Source organism: Primulina eburnea, chromosome 17, assembly GCF_022965805.1.
Source record: "Primulina eburnea isolate SZY01 chromosome 17, ASM2296580v1, whole genome shotgun sequence".
NCBI classification, from domain to species: domain Eukaryota; kingdom Viridiplantae; phylum Streptophyta; class Magnoliopsida; order Lamiales; family Gesneriaceae; genus Primulina; species Primulina eburnea.
This window is the reverse complement of record NC_133117.1, coordinates 27,945,531-27,961,061: the sequence shown is the minus strand read 5'-3', so window position 1 is coordinate 27,961,061 and position 15,531 is coordinate 27,945,531. Positions and strand designations below refer to the sequence as shown.

Below are 15,531 nucleotides of genomic sequence, written 5' to 3'. Positions count from 1 at the left end.
TTGCACGGACAATGAGCGGCTCCTGGCAGGCTTCTAGGTGAAGGGAACATGAATGAACCGACCCACACGGGAATGAGAGGGATTCCGAGACTGGGCAATGTAATGGACTGAACAGTTGAAGAGGGCTTAAAAGATTTGATTGGTACTACTCATATCACGAAGGTGCATCTTCTTTTCGGTAGCTCATCACATAAGAACTCCAAAGTTAAGCGTGCTTGACTTGGGGCAATTTTGGGATGGGTGACCTCCTGGGAAGTTTCCTAGGGTGCGTGTGAGTGAGGACATAAGCACGCTGGAAAGACTCGTCTTGGTACAGTGAGGACAGTCGTCAAATCTGGGGCGTTACATGTTCTAATGAGGAAGTCCAGAGTGCTAGGCCTCAACTATATTTTAATTGGGAAGAGAATAGTTTGAGCAGGTATTTGATGCTAGAAGTATTGTTATTCAGGTAGAAGGTCGATGTTGTATAATTGAGTTTTATGAATTGACTTTATTCGAGGTTTAAAATTTACAACAATTTCACATCCGGGATGCACTTGTAAATAATAAGTTACGTAAGTTTAGTGCCTTAAGATAAAGATTCGATTCAAGGATTTTAGGCTAATACTACTATGAGGTTGAAATAAGGTATAACCTCTAAGCGTTCTACTGAGAATAGAATTCGATCAGTAAATTCTGGTACAAAGTTTTCTTAAGTCGAACTGCATAAATGCTGATATAATAGGTCGATGAATATTACGAGTATAGTATAAGCAAAGTAAGATGCGATAAGTTTAGACATCCATCTCTAGTATGAGAAACTGCGAGATAAGTCAAATTCGGGGCTATAGTTGAATAGAACTAAGTCACCATAAGTTGTTTTAAGTTACGATTCACAAACGAGGACTTTGGTAGACAAATTTATTTAGGATTGAGGAGACGTAAGGACAGCTTAATATTTATCCTATCAGAGTAGCGCATCGGAAGCGTGGATTATTAGGATTCTAGAATTAAGAGTCTAAACTTTTGTTTATCAAGGATGAGCGAATTTCGGGGACGAAATTCAATTTAAGGGGGGAAGGATTGTAGAACCCGTAAATTGGGCTGCGCATAAGCCATGCATAATTCTAGTATTTAAAATTAAAATGATTTTTATTGTATGAGTATTTAAATTTTTTTCTTTAAATTTATTTATTTTACGCAGTAGTTTAATTGTTATCTTTTCAGTTAAATAAGTGAGGCCGGACTGGAGATGCAGTATTGAGATACGTTAATAAAGACTTATTTAAGAAGTGGTAATTTAGTATGTTAGTAAATATATTTTAAAAAGTTGGCATGCATGCAAGTTATTAAACTTCTTTGGTATTTTATTTAATTGTTTTTAAAGCATTAAATGCATGTTTATTTCATTAATTTATGTTTGATTATTTTTATGCATTTTAGGCATAATTCATGCATGATAGGATTTAATTCATGAAATTCATACATTAGAATTTCTAGATGCATTTCACACTCGAACGAGGAACGGAGACCGGAGAATTTTCAGGAAAAATTATTTTATAAAATGATTAAATTTTATTAATTTATTTGAGGTGTTTTTAATTGTATTTTTCTATAATGGGATTTTACCGGGTATTCTTACCTGCAGGACTTTATTTTTAACGGTACGTGAATTTTATCGAATCAGGGGACTTTTTAATGGTTCGGCTAATATTTTCAAAATCTTTTCCACACGAAATATTTTTCAGAAGTGCGTTTGGAATTATTGGGCCAACTTTTGGACTTCTTGGGCTTAAAACTCTTTTATAAACCTTTAAAATACAATTGTAGCCCATTAACCTATCATTATCTATTTAATTAACACTTAAACACCATTTGCCCTAAACCTAATCCCATCTCAGCCGACACCCACCTCTTTCAGATTCCCACCCCTCGGTTTCATCACCCAGCAGCTGGAAGCTTTCGGTGTTTGGCTTGTTCTTGCAATAAAATTTCACCCGGGTCTCCATTTGCTTCGTTTTTGGTTCTTCCTCTCATTAAGGCACGCTTTGTACTCTCGTTTTTGCATCTCATACACCATATACATGCTGTTGTGTGAATAATCTGTAGCAAACTCCCGATCCCACCAAGAACATGAAAGTTTTTCGGTTTTGCTCATGTGCTGTATTTTTTCTTTCATTGTGACTCATGTTCTTCCTTCGATCTGTGCAAGGGGATGCGGTGATGGTGAGATTAGGGACTGAACTTGGTGGGAAAAGGCAGCCTTGAGGGGTAGATCAGTGGCTTGGTCGAGATCAGTGGGTTTTGTGAAGGGCCGATCGGCTATTGTGCTGCGGGAGGGGTAGGGGGATCGATTCTTTGTCTCATTTTCACCAGTCGTGCGAGGACCTCCTCCAGCCCTGGACCAGGCCCTGGTGGGTCTGAGTCGGGGTATATGATGGCTTGAGCCGTGATGAAATCCAGGGGACAGACGATCCACCTTAGGAGAAGCGATTTGGCTCGGTAGGAAGTGTGTTGCGTTTTCTTGATTACTAGCGGTTAGGAGAATGCATGGGGCTGGGTTCTTGGTCCAGGGGTGTTCCTTGGTGTCTGGTCTAGGTCCATGTTAGGTGGGTTTAGGGCTGGTGTGTCACGCCCCGAAACTCGGGATTGATACCAGCGTTGTTTAACCATCATACAATCGAAACAACAAGCCTTTCGTAGCACAATATAAATCGAACCAGTTTATATATCATAAATTCAATGAAATAACATTGTCTTTACAGAACTGAAATAATTAAGACGACAGAGTTTTAATGCGGAAACGTAAATCTAATTAATAATAACTTAAACATAATCGATTTCCTTGAGAATTCACCATCCCAAAACTGCTCGAATTCTTCCTCCTCAATCTGTTCTTCGGATTTATCTGGGAAAGGTTGTAAGGGGGTGAGTATTTGGGGAATACTCAGCAAGTGGGGGAAATTCGAGCACAATAAATACAACATGCATAAAATTCGAATCATAAATCATGAGTTTCATACGCACTTCATAACACATGCATAAACCTTACTAGCCACTGTGATTTATCTAACTTTTTATGGTTTACTGACGTCAGTCCCTAATTTTTACTCCTCTAAGGGGGCGAGGACGTATAGCGATTATATCCCCCACCGCGTAAGGGTACGTCATGGTTGAGATTCCCACCCATATACAGTCGACTCCTCACAGTGCTTTAAAAATCGTATGACAATTCGACACAAGAAAAGGAGTAGGAAAGAACATGTACTCGACCGTATTTTAAAACCAAAACCGAACATCACGTATGCATAAAAACGAGATTTTAATTTTACAAACAAGCCCACTTACAGTATAATTGATGCTTAAAAAGTGGATGGTTGGCTTCGGGAAAAAAGTCGCTCCTCGCTCCTTCTTCGGGCAGAACTTCGGCTTGATTTTAAGCTAACTGTGGGACGATTCTTCGGCATGGGTTTAAGCTAGGGAGAGCTTGCTGGAATTCAAGATATTCAGCAGGAGGAAATTTCGAATTTGGTGGTGTGTGGAGATGTGGGGGTAGTGGCCTATTTATAGGTAGAGGGAGAGGCTTAATGGAGCATCTAAATCTTGCATGTTTGGTATGAGAATCACACGATTTCTCTTCCATTTTTGTCCCCAAATCTTACCGTTTTTTGACTCGAATTGCTCCTTAATCCTCCAGCCATGCATGGCTCGAAATCTATGTGGGAGGGTGGGGAGGATTTTTTGCCAAAAGTTTGATGGTTTCTTTCTTATTAACTATATACCTATCCATCTCAATAAATAATCATATATTCTAGTGGGAAAACCGAAAATCTCTTGTCATATCCATTCTTAATTCCTTTTATTTGGTATGATCCTCAATCTTGCAAATATTTTCCCAATATTTTCAAGAATTAGGCCACACTCCATCATGCATGTAATTATTTACTTTCCTTAGTACCTAGGCTTGCATATTTCTTCCATGATCTTGTATTACTCCTCCCTCAAATTTCGAAATTTGCATGTACAAGTGTAGATATTATTGGCTTAATTATTTCCAACCAATATTGCATAAAATACTAAAAAGTTTATGTTAACAAAAATTCCTTACACTTATTAAATTATATGGCAAGAAAAAAAATCGGATCTTTACATGGTGCATCGGGGATTAGCTGTTGGAGCGAAATTTTGTGAAGGTGTACACGAGGTGGCGATATGGGAGAGGATCGAAAGTTTTTATTCGGTGCTGGAAGTTTCAACCGTGAGCTTAGAGGATTAATGACATTGTTTTAGGAGTAATGTAGTGATTTTATAATATGGTAAAATTTGGGAAAGTGTTAGTTAATTTTTTGTTCGATTCGGGTTAAAACGGGGACTCCGGTCCGAGTTTTTAAAACGAATCGATTAAGTTTGAGTTTGGGGCTTGATTTTACGTCTAATAATGCTTATAAAATAAGTTTTGGATTATTTTAAGGAGTTTGGTAAGCTTCGGGTCAATTTTAGAGGTCCAGGGGTAAAATGGTAATTTTTGGGTTTTCGGGGGCAAAATGGTCATTTTACACCCGAGGTGAGAATTTGCACCTGGCAGCGCCCTGAGCACAAATCATGATATTTTTAAATGTTCATGCATCACGTATACGATTTTTACGCTATTATAATAATTATGGTGCATGCTTGGTTTAAAGGAATTAAGAGAGAAAAAGTGAGAAAGTGAAGAGCACTCTGTCTCCGCCGCGCTGCGTCGTTATTTCGTTTGATTTCTGTTAAAACAAACCAAGGCATGTTTATATCTTCTTTCATTCTTCAATCAAGCCATATAGATATTTTTAAATATCCCAAGTACATGATTTTAATGCAAGAAGATCGAAATTTTTCATATTTAATTATGTTGGTTAATTATATTACGTGAAAAATATTTATTTTTGATATTTATGCGATATTTCTTGTGGCCACTTTACTTTCATGGGATTATTACTTCACCCGGTCGCCAGTTACCGGTCATGGGAGCATTACTAAATGCGGTCGCCAGTTACCAGTTCGGTCGTCAGTTACCGGTCAGTTCAGTTGTTTCACCCAGTATACTGTGGCCTTAGTCTGATCGGACAAACATTACTAAACCCGGTCGCCAGTTACCGGTAAGTTCAGTTCAGTTCAGGGGCCACTTGCGTAGACCATAATCTCAACAGAAGGTTATTACATGCTTTTTCAGTACAGGACTCCAAGGAGCAAACATTTTCACTATGATTTTCAGTTCAGTTATGCACGTATTATAATTGTTCATGATAAGTTATTTTCACATTATGCCTCATGACATGATATTTTTACTCCCATGCAAATTTTATAATATTATTTACTCGTTATTTACGATATATGCATGCTGAGTCTTTAGACTCACTAGACTTGATTGTTGTAGGTACTGATGATGTCGAGACCAAGGGCGGGGACCAGTGAGTTAGCTTGGGTCGGCAGTAGTGGAACCCGAGGACCTCATTTTTCAGCATTTACTATTTTATGATCAAATATTTTTACATGTCGTTGGATTATTTTTTTTAACGGTTATTTTGCAAACATTAAATACTTCCGCTGGCATTTTGAACCTTTAACTTTATTTATCAATTTAATTACGAATGAGGCCTTTTATTTATTTAAAGAGAAAATTTTCAAATTTTTCCGCAAATTTTCAAACACGAATTTTCGGGCTGTTATAATTTGTCACTTATCTTTTATTCAGTCTTGTCTAGTTCGTTTGTATGAGCTAGTTCAAAGGGTCTTGCTTGTTGTTTTGTTTTCTTGAGCTATTTCACGCTGTCTGAGGTTGTAGTATACCAAATTTATTTTAGTCTATACTCTATACATGAGGATGCCTGTATGGAATTCCATTATTTTTGTCACTATTGTTCAATTACCTTCTCATTTGTAGACATACGGGTTGCATTGTATCACTCTTAATATTCATGTCAAGTACTGCTCTAAATCGAAGCAAAAAGAATAATGAAGGAACTCATTGCTGTTACCGTTTTTTATGAATGAATCATTCTTTGCATCAAGTGAATGTTTTGTCTGATTTTCATATAGGTCTGATTCAAGAGGCTAAAAACTCGGAAAGAGTGGAAATTTTTTTGAAAACAACAGCATGCTTCAATTGATGTTTCCTTTTTATGGTGGCGAGTTTCTTTTCCTGTGAAGTGGTGCTCCGGTTGAGAAAAAATCCCAATGCATAACAGAATCTAATGTGTGCTAGAAATAGTGAGATATTTTCCCCGTGAGTGGTGTCTCAGTTGAGAGTTGTTTCTAATCTAATGGCTCTGATGAATTAAACACAAAATTTAGTCTTTGGAGAATGTTTTATCATCAAAGTATGTGTATTTTGCACTATATGTGCTCATCATTAATAGTTATTCTTTCATTCTTTCCTTGAACCAAACAAGGAAGGAAGATGATGTTAGAGTAGATGCCCTGCAAGCCAACGGTTGGCTAGGGAATTTATTGACTCAAGTGAAATAAACAATCTTTATTTTAATATAATTCAACTTTTAATGGTTTCGTTATACTTTATCTGTATACCCATGCAATTAGCATAGATAAAGTCCTTGATTATGCTTTCATACAAATGAATCGTAATTCGATGTTGAAACTCATTTGTAAGCACTGCATATTCTAAATTCGTTCCTAGTCGATTCAGCCGCCTAAAACATGGATAAATGTCGCTTGATCTCGAGACTAGCATCTGTGATGTTGTGTACTGCGTTTCTTGGTAAGGGCATGGAGATGTGCAAACATGCAGATGGGTAGTCATATGATGATTATACCGAACAACCCTCCCTCGGACTTTCCAAGTGGTTATCATTCATCGAGAGGATAAGTCTGTGGTTATGATTGTACACCATTAGTCCTTACGACCCGGGACAACACTGAGGCTCTATATGCTAGGGTTGTGCTTTGACTCGTTTACCGGCTCCAGGAGAGTCATCAGGTGGCGAGGTTGGGTACAGTTGCGACACATATACGAGCCAGTGCATTGTAGTCGGGGATTCACCGTTCACCTGCGGGTATGGATATCCTATGTGATCTGATGAAATTATAGTGCGTGGAATCTTTGGCCAGAGTATGAGATGTACGTTAAAGAAGGAGTTCTCCAACCGTACATACGATGCCACTATTTATAGTTATCACATAGTTATCGAATTAATATGCAACCCTCGATGAACCAATGGTTGTAGATTCGATCGGGATGTATGAGATGAAGGGACCGTATTGTACGTTAATCATAATCGACTGGTTCTTGCAGGCACTATCAGTGATACCTAGGGGATCATGGGGCGATGCTACTAGACGCTCTTACCATGATCCGATGGGTGCAATCAGAAATGAGTTCTGACATTCTTGATCAAAGTGTTGATGAAAAGAATGGGGCTAACTAGGGTAAGCCCGAATAAGAATAAATATTATTCTGAATCACAAAGAGTTGTGAACCCACGGATAGCTGTATCACTGAACCATTGAGGGTCACACAAGCACTGGATCGTTTGTTCTCGTTGAGAGAATAAATTCAAAGAGTTGAATTTATATTATGATATAGTAAATTCAAGAAGTTGAATTTATGATAATTAAATTTTGAGAAAATAAATTCAAGGAGTTGAATTTATGATATAGTAAATTCAAGAAGTTGAATTTATGAAATTTGGAGAGAATAAATTCAAGGAGTTGAATTTTTTAAAATTTGAGAATTTAATTTATTAAACTCAAAAGTCGAGTTTATTAAATATTAAATTTTGGAGGTGATAAAATTCAAGGAGTTGAATTTACAATTTAAATAATAAATTCAAATGTTGAATTTATAATTGATTTAATTTATTAAACTCAAAAGTTGAGTTAATTAAATATTAAATTAAATATAGTGAAAAATATGTTTAATGAGCTTGTAGGAGTACAATTTCAACGTACTAAATAATTAAAGTTTTTAATGGACTTTGATTAATTAATTAAACTAGTTGGACTAGCCCAATTAATTAATCAAACTCATTAAGGTTAATTATGGTAATTAGGTAATGAAATTTTTTTTTTAAAATTTTTGACCTAAAATCATAGCCTCCACAATTTGGATTGTGAGATTTTATAGAATCAAATAGATTTGTTGAAATCTAGTTGTTTAATTAATGTGATTAATTAAGGTAACAACAATTAATTAATTAAATATTAATGAAATATATGTGATATTTGAGAAGAGTAGAGCCGTAGCTTTTCAAGATAAGGAGAAAGTCTCCAGCGGCCATGAAGCTCTCGAAATTCTCTAAAAATATTCTCTCAAAATTTGGCCTCTCAAAATTTGGCCACTCCAAGTTTGAGGGTTGTGTCAGATTTTAGTGTTCTATCTCTTCGCAAAATCTTCTATACTTTCTAGTTCAATTTAGAAGAGGAACAAGCAATCCGGTCGTGGACCTGATTCGAAGTAGATCTAAGAACGTTAGTAGGGATTTACAACAAGAGCTACGTCCGCTAATACCGGAGTGGTTGGAGTCCAGTGATTTAATTCACAAAGGTATAATTTTAAACATCCTATGTATGTTTTTGTTAAAATCATAAGAGCGTCCAAACACATCTTGAAAGTCAAGATCTAAAATTTTTTAAACTTCCGCTGCTTTTGGGCGCGTAGACAACCCGGATCCAACAGATGACATGTTTTCCCCTCTTAATTTGTCATTGTTTTTGCCATTTACGTTGCTCCTCATATTTATATGCTGAAATTTGGATTAAAATTGCATAATTAATTGATGGTATTCTATTAATGTTCTTGCTAAACTGAATTTTTATGCCACCTACACTTTGAAAGTGGAATTCAAAAATAATTTATGTGCTTCAAAGCATTCCAAATCTTTAATTTAAAATATTTTTTAGTTTTGTATGTCATATTTATAAATGGAGAATCATCATTTAATTGGTTGTGTGTGTTGGTCTAAATATGTTATATTTTCGTGTGAGTTGTCTCCTTTAAATGTAATATTTGTTAGCATGTAGATTCTATGAATAAATTCCATCAATAGATTGATATTTTTAAGGTCACATGAATTTAATTGTTTCAATCTCAATGTTATTTTCGTATTTCTAAAAAAGGTATGTCTCTTGTGAGACAATCTTAAGGATATTTATCCGTGAAACGAGTCGGCTCGATCTATTTATAGAGTGAAAAGTAATATTTTTGTGATAAAATAGTATTTTTTCCATGGACTGGATCAAATAGGAGATCTATATCATGAAATTAACTCGTGAGACGATCTCAAAATATTTTGTCTTCTAAAAATATCTAAGTTGTTGAGTGTTTAGCATTCACATAAACTCTTTGATATTCTGTTTTCAGTTCAATATAATTTCTTGCAAACTTAATTAGAAGTTATTTCCCACAAGAAATTACCGGTTTAATTGGATGGTTTCAGAATTTGGAAAGACCATCGCTTTTGAACTTGGTGAGTTGTATCGGCATGGCTGCAGTAACATATTACAATTGCATTTATGATTCTGCGAAATAATTTATTCTTGCTGTTATTTCTTTATGAAATAGTGTTGATCAAATTGTGTTATGGTGATAATCTAATAAAGCTGACCAAATCATCTAACTGATTCATTCTTTAGTTCTTTTTTTGGTATGGAGTGCTATGATGATCAACATAAAGAGTTTACACAGTGAGGCTAACCCATTTTACATCAACAATCGACCATCTTAAGGTTGAATTACAGTAGATGTCGAACTCACATACATCTTTCTAAGGAATCTTCCACAAGATTTCCTACACCAACATGAGATACACAAGAGTCAATGATTCAATACTATCACATTTACTTACTTCGTAGTTCCTCGAATGGCTTTGTAGATGTTGAAAACCACTTCTTCGCCACACCTCTTAATGTAAGCTCTCTTTTGTGCATGTCAATCAAGGCATTTCCAGTGCGCGGGAATGGTATCCCAAAAATCAAAGGCGTGTCTTGATCTTCCTCCATGTCTAATATAACAAAGTCAACAGAGAAGATAAATTTGTCCACCTTCACTAGCAAATCCTCCACTATCTCACGTGGATAGGTAACCGACCTATCTGCTAGCTGTAACGTGATTGTGCTAGGCTTCACTTCTCCAAGCTCCAAGCTACTATAAATAGAAAAAGGCATTAAGTTTATATTTGTTCTTAAATCACATAAAGCTCTATTTACATGAGAGCCACCAATAACACAAGAAATAGTAGAACTTCGTGTATCTTTTAGTTTCTTTATAGCTTCTTTTAGAGGATGACACTACACTCTTCTTTCAACTTCACAGTCTCGAATTCTTGCAATTTTCTCTTCCTTGACATTACATCCTTGATACATTTATCATGGTTTGACATTTGCTCCAATGCATCAGCGAATGAGATTTTAATGTGTATTTCTTTGAAAATTTAGAGAAACGTTACAAACTGTTCATCTGGCATCTTCTTCTTGAACCTCTAAGGGTAGGGAAGGTTTGCTTTTGGCACAGGCTATTGTTCAGGTACACTCTTTGGTCCTTTATATATTTCCTCTTTCAGCTATGATAAGTGTTGTTTTTTCGTGCTTTTATTTTGTCTTTTCGAGTCACATTCATTCATGTTTGTGATATTTCGTTTATATTTAGTTGTTTTTATTATTTATTATGTATAAAAATTGTTTTTTTATGTGTTCGGGTTAATTTGTAGGACACGCGGTGAAAAACATGGATGCAGGAGAGAAATCGAGAGAGTGTGCTAGGACAGATAAAAATGTCCGCCCCCGCACGAACTTGAAGAAAATGGACCAGAAATTCGAGGCAGGTGTAACGTCCCGTAATTTGGACTGCGTGTAAGCCATGCATAATTCCTAGTAATTTAATTGCTTGAGTATTTAAATTCTTTTCTTTGAATTTATTTATTTTACGCAGTAGTTTAACCGTCATCTTTTCAGTATATAAGTGAGGTCGGACTGGAGATGGAGTATTGAGATAAATTAATAAAGTCATATTTAATTATTTTATGCATTTTATGCATAATTCATGCATGATAGGATTTGCTTCACGAAATTTTAAAAGTTCGTGCATTAGAATTTTAAGTTGCATTTCACGTTCGAGCGAAGATCGGAGACCGGGGAATTTCCAGGAAAATTATTTATTACATGATTTGTTTTTATAAATTAAGTTAAATCATTTTTTAGAGTATTTTTCAAAAATGAGAATTTTTGGGGTATTTTTACCCGCAAGACTTTATTTTTAACAATACGCAAATTTTATCGAATCGGGAGACTTTTTAATTGTTCGGCTAATATTTTCAAAATCTTTTCAACTCGAAATATTTTTCGGGAGTGCGTTTGGATTTAATGGGCCTACTTTTAAGTTATTGGGCTTAATACTCTTTTTAAACTTTAAATTTACAAATTTTGGCCCATTAATTAATTGTTTACTATATAATTAACACTTAAACTCCAATTAACCTAAACCTAATCAGCCGACACCACCTCCCCTCTCCTTTCCCTCTCGTTTTCAGAGCTTTCAGCTGAAGGGTCCCTCGGCTTTGGCATTTCTTGCAAGGATTATTCTTCCGTCGTCCGATCTTCGACCCTCTCGCGCATATACATCTAAGGCACGCTTGTATTCTCATTTTCTCATCACCCACGCCCTAAGTATGCTGTAATATATGTATATGTACATTTGTTCATCGATCTCTTATGTGGCTGCGTTTTTGTTACGTTTTTGACATGAAACTTGCATCATGTGTTTTGTTACTCACATTTATGGTGTTTAGTGTGCAAGGGGTCTGCCGAGGGGTTGTTGGGTGCTGTTAAGATCGAGGTTATGAAGTCTAAGGGCTGAGGTTGAGGTGTGATCTAGTTTGGTTGGAGAACGATCGAGCCTAGGTGTGATGTGATGCTTGAGGTTTAGATCGGCTGTTGGGGGAAACTTCGGCTGTGCAAGGATATCCTGAGACCTAGAACATATCATGTGGGGTCTGAACCAGGGTCCAAGTGTGGTCCAAAGGAGGTAGTTCAGTAGCTGATTCAGGCGGTGGTAGGCTAGGAGTTATTTATGGGAGGGGTTGCACGTAGGACATTGGTGAGTGAAGGCAAGAAGAAAAGTTTATTACGGCAGCTTGCTGGTTTTGGCCGAGAGTTCTAGGTGTCTAATCTTGATGACTTTAAGGCATTTTAGATGTTTAGTTAGTGTGAGGAAAAGTTGGGAGAAGTTTGGTTGAGTTTCATTTCAATTCGGGTTAAAACCGGGACCCCGATCCAAGCTTTAAAATGAATTTGGTAAGTTGTGAATTTAGCTCGAGTTTACGTCTAGGAATATTTTTAAATATGTTTTGGGATATTTTAAGGAGTTTGGTAGGCTTCAGATCAATTTTAGAGGTCCAGGGGTAAAATGGTAATTTTCGGGTTTCCAGGGGCAAAATGGTAATTTTGCACCCGGGGTGAGATTTTAGTCCTAGCAGCGCCCTGAGCACGAATCTTAATATTTTTAAATGCTCATGCATCACGTTTACGATTTTTATGCTATTTTAATAATTATGGTGCATGCTTAATTTAAAGGAATTAAGTGAGGAAGTGAAGCGCACTCCGTCTCCGCCGCGCCGCGTCGTTATTTTGTTTGTTTTCAGTCAAAACAAACCAAGGCATGTTTATATCTTCTTTCACTCTTCAATCAAGTCATATAGGTATTTTTAAATATAGCAGGTACATGATTTTAATGCAAGAAGATCGAAATTGTTCATATTTAATTATGCCATTTAATTATATTACGTGCATGAAAAGAGAAAATGATTATTTTTGAGATTTATGCGATATGGCTTGTGGTTCATTCACTATGTGGGAGCATTATTTTTTTACGGTTGCCAGTGACCGCTCAGTTCAGGTTGGTACCATCGGGTCTTCAGTGACCGCCAGCTCAATTCCAGGCTCCCTGGTAGTCAGTTACCGATCAGTTCAGCTTAGTGCAGTGGCCACAGGCGTAAAACATAATCTCAACAGAAAATTTTACCAGTTATTTCAGTACAGGCTCCAAGGAGCAAATATTTTACTGTGATTATCAGTTCAGTTATGCACGTGTTATAATTGCTCAGATCAGTTTAATTTCAGCATGATTACAGATCATTTTTAGTATGCCTCATGACATGACATTTTACCCCATGTATATTTTTACTCAGATTTTACTCGTTACCTGCGATATATGCATGCTGAGTCTTTAGGCTCACTAGACTTGATTGTTGTAGGTACTGATGAGGTCAGGGCCGAGGGCGGGGACCAGTGAGCCAGCTTGGGTCGGCAGTAGTGGCACCCGAGGACCTCAGTGCAGCAGTTGTTATTTTATTCCGCAAACAATTTTTATTAGTCGTGGATATTTTTAAATTGAAATTGTTGGCAAACTTTATTTTCTTCCGCTGCTTTATTTTTAAACATTGAACTGGATTTATCAGTTGATTTTATGAATAAGGCCATTTAAGTTCTTTTAAAAAGAAAATTTTTAATTTTCCGCAAATTTTAAAGCAAGAAGTTTTAGGGCCTTTACAGCAGGCGTGCTGAGGAATAGGTTTTTATCTGCCCTAGCGCACCCAAGAGAAGCAAAAACGTGAAAGGAGAAATGGGACAAAGGTTTTTGCCAGCCCTAACACGCCCGAGAACAGATAACAAGGCAGATTTGCGTGACAGGCGTGCTAGGACGGAGATTTTTCCCTTCCCTAGTGCTCTCCTGCCCACACCCTAGTGCACCTGAGAAAAAAATTCTGCGAGACAAGTGCGTTGAGGCACGAAATTCCATCCGCCCCAGCACGATTAAAAAGAAAAAATGTTCATCGATTTGTTTCCATGTTTCTTTGGATGTTACCTACATAGAAACCCAAGCACACATTTTTAAGAAGATCATTAGTTTTGCAGCAAGGAGAGCAGCTGGACATGAGGAGAAAAGTTCTGGAGTCGAGGCAACTTGAAGATTCAGAATTTTCGAGCAACGTGTCTTCCGTTGTTCAAATATTCTAGTATTTTTAGATTAAGAACTTCTATTTAATTTTTGTGTTAAATATTTTAGCATGAATTCTTGTAGCTACACTTATTTTGTTGGGATTCAATGGGATCCTACCCCGAATATTTGTTTGAGCTAATTTAATAGTCGACTTTTATTTCATTCGTGATTATATTATCGTTTTTACACGAATTCTTGAAGTCTAGCTAACTTTGATGATATCTCATGTTGCGAGTGGGTTCCAGAGAATAATTTTCAATATGAACGGATGATATAATCTGTGGATTTACAATTTACATAGACATAAGAAATTGAATACACATTGATAATCATAGTTAATTATGTCTAAAGCTAGGGATTTCCATAAATCGTGCATGGAATTCACCACTGATAAATAATTAAAACCGTTGTGTCAAATTAGTTTAACATAACTTAAGAGAGCATGTTAATTATTTTGGGAATCCTGTCAAAAGAAATAAAAATAAGTTGAGATTAGTTATTGAAAATAACGAGAGGTAGGTGAACTAAGATTCCCAACAAATTAATTTTCACGTTTGATTCCAAATACTCATTTTGTTGCTTATTTTAAATCTGAACCAAATAGTTATTTAATTTCGAGTAGTTAACAAATCAACTCAAAATATCATTCCTAAAGAATATATAATTGAAAATAATATTAGTGTAATACAGTCACGGTGGAATGATACATATTTTTATACAATATATTATAACTTTCATTTTGTACTTGCGATCGAATTGAGTTTGAACTTTTCAATAATTTTATTTGGGATTTATAGAGCAAGAAAAGCTCGATCAAGCTCCTTGCCCTCGATTACCTCTTCTTCAGCCATCTTTTATTCATCTTTTTCTTCAATAGTCTCTCAAACTCGAACTTCCTTGCCACTTCTTAAAGAAATGTCTTTGTAATGCTTTTTGAGATTCACTTATGTATTACTTTGAAACTGACCTTTATTTTGGTCCATCAAAGAATTTGCGAGCTAGCATATCTGCGTCTCTAGGGATTTCATCGTGGCACCCATATTACCAATATGTGTCTCAATGTTGTCAAGACAAGATTCAATACCCATATCCTTTTAATCGATTCTGCTGCAAATGTGCCAACCAACTCTTCAAACGATGAATTAACTTCAGTCTTCTGATTATTAAATCCGGAGGAGAATTCAACATATTTTTTTTTTTTTGCATAAGAGAGATTATTATGGTTATTCAAACTAGGATAATATTGATTAGGAACATGGTTGCCTTGTTGATTTTTTTTTTCTTCTTCCACGCTAGGCTCTCTTCAATGGCAACTGAGCTACTTCAGAAGTAGACTGACTTCCTTTGTTCATGGCTGCAATCTGTGTGGTCAGTGTAGACACTTGGGTGGTGAGCGATTGATAGGATCCACCGTGTGTAATCCAGCAGCCTCTTTTACTTCAAATCTTTCACTTGGTCATTGGAAGCTATTAATAGTCATTTATTCCAACATGTCATATGCATGACCAAGATCCTTTGCAAATATAATCTTTATAACAACAGAATCCACAAAAATCCTTGTGGCTGTT

General features: G+C 36.2%; 1 long non-coding RNA gene across 1 annotated transcript; it reads left to right on the top strand.

Moving 5' to 3' along the window:
- Nucleotides 1–11,324: 11,324 nt before the first annotated feature.
- On the top strand, nucleotides 11,325–14,086 carry LOC140818375 (uncharacterized). Its single transcript, XR_012114969.1, has 3 exons — nucleotides 11,325–11,591; nucleotides 12,538–12,620; nucleotides 13,218–14,086. It is a non-coding gene; the product is annotated as an uncharacterized lncRNA (long non-coding RNA).
- Nucleotides 14,087–15,531: the final 1,445 nt, after the last annotated feature.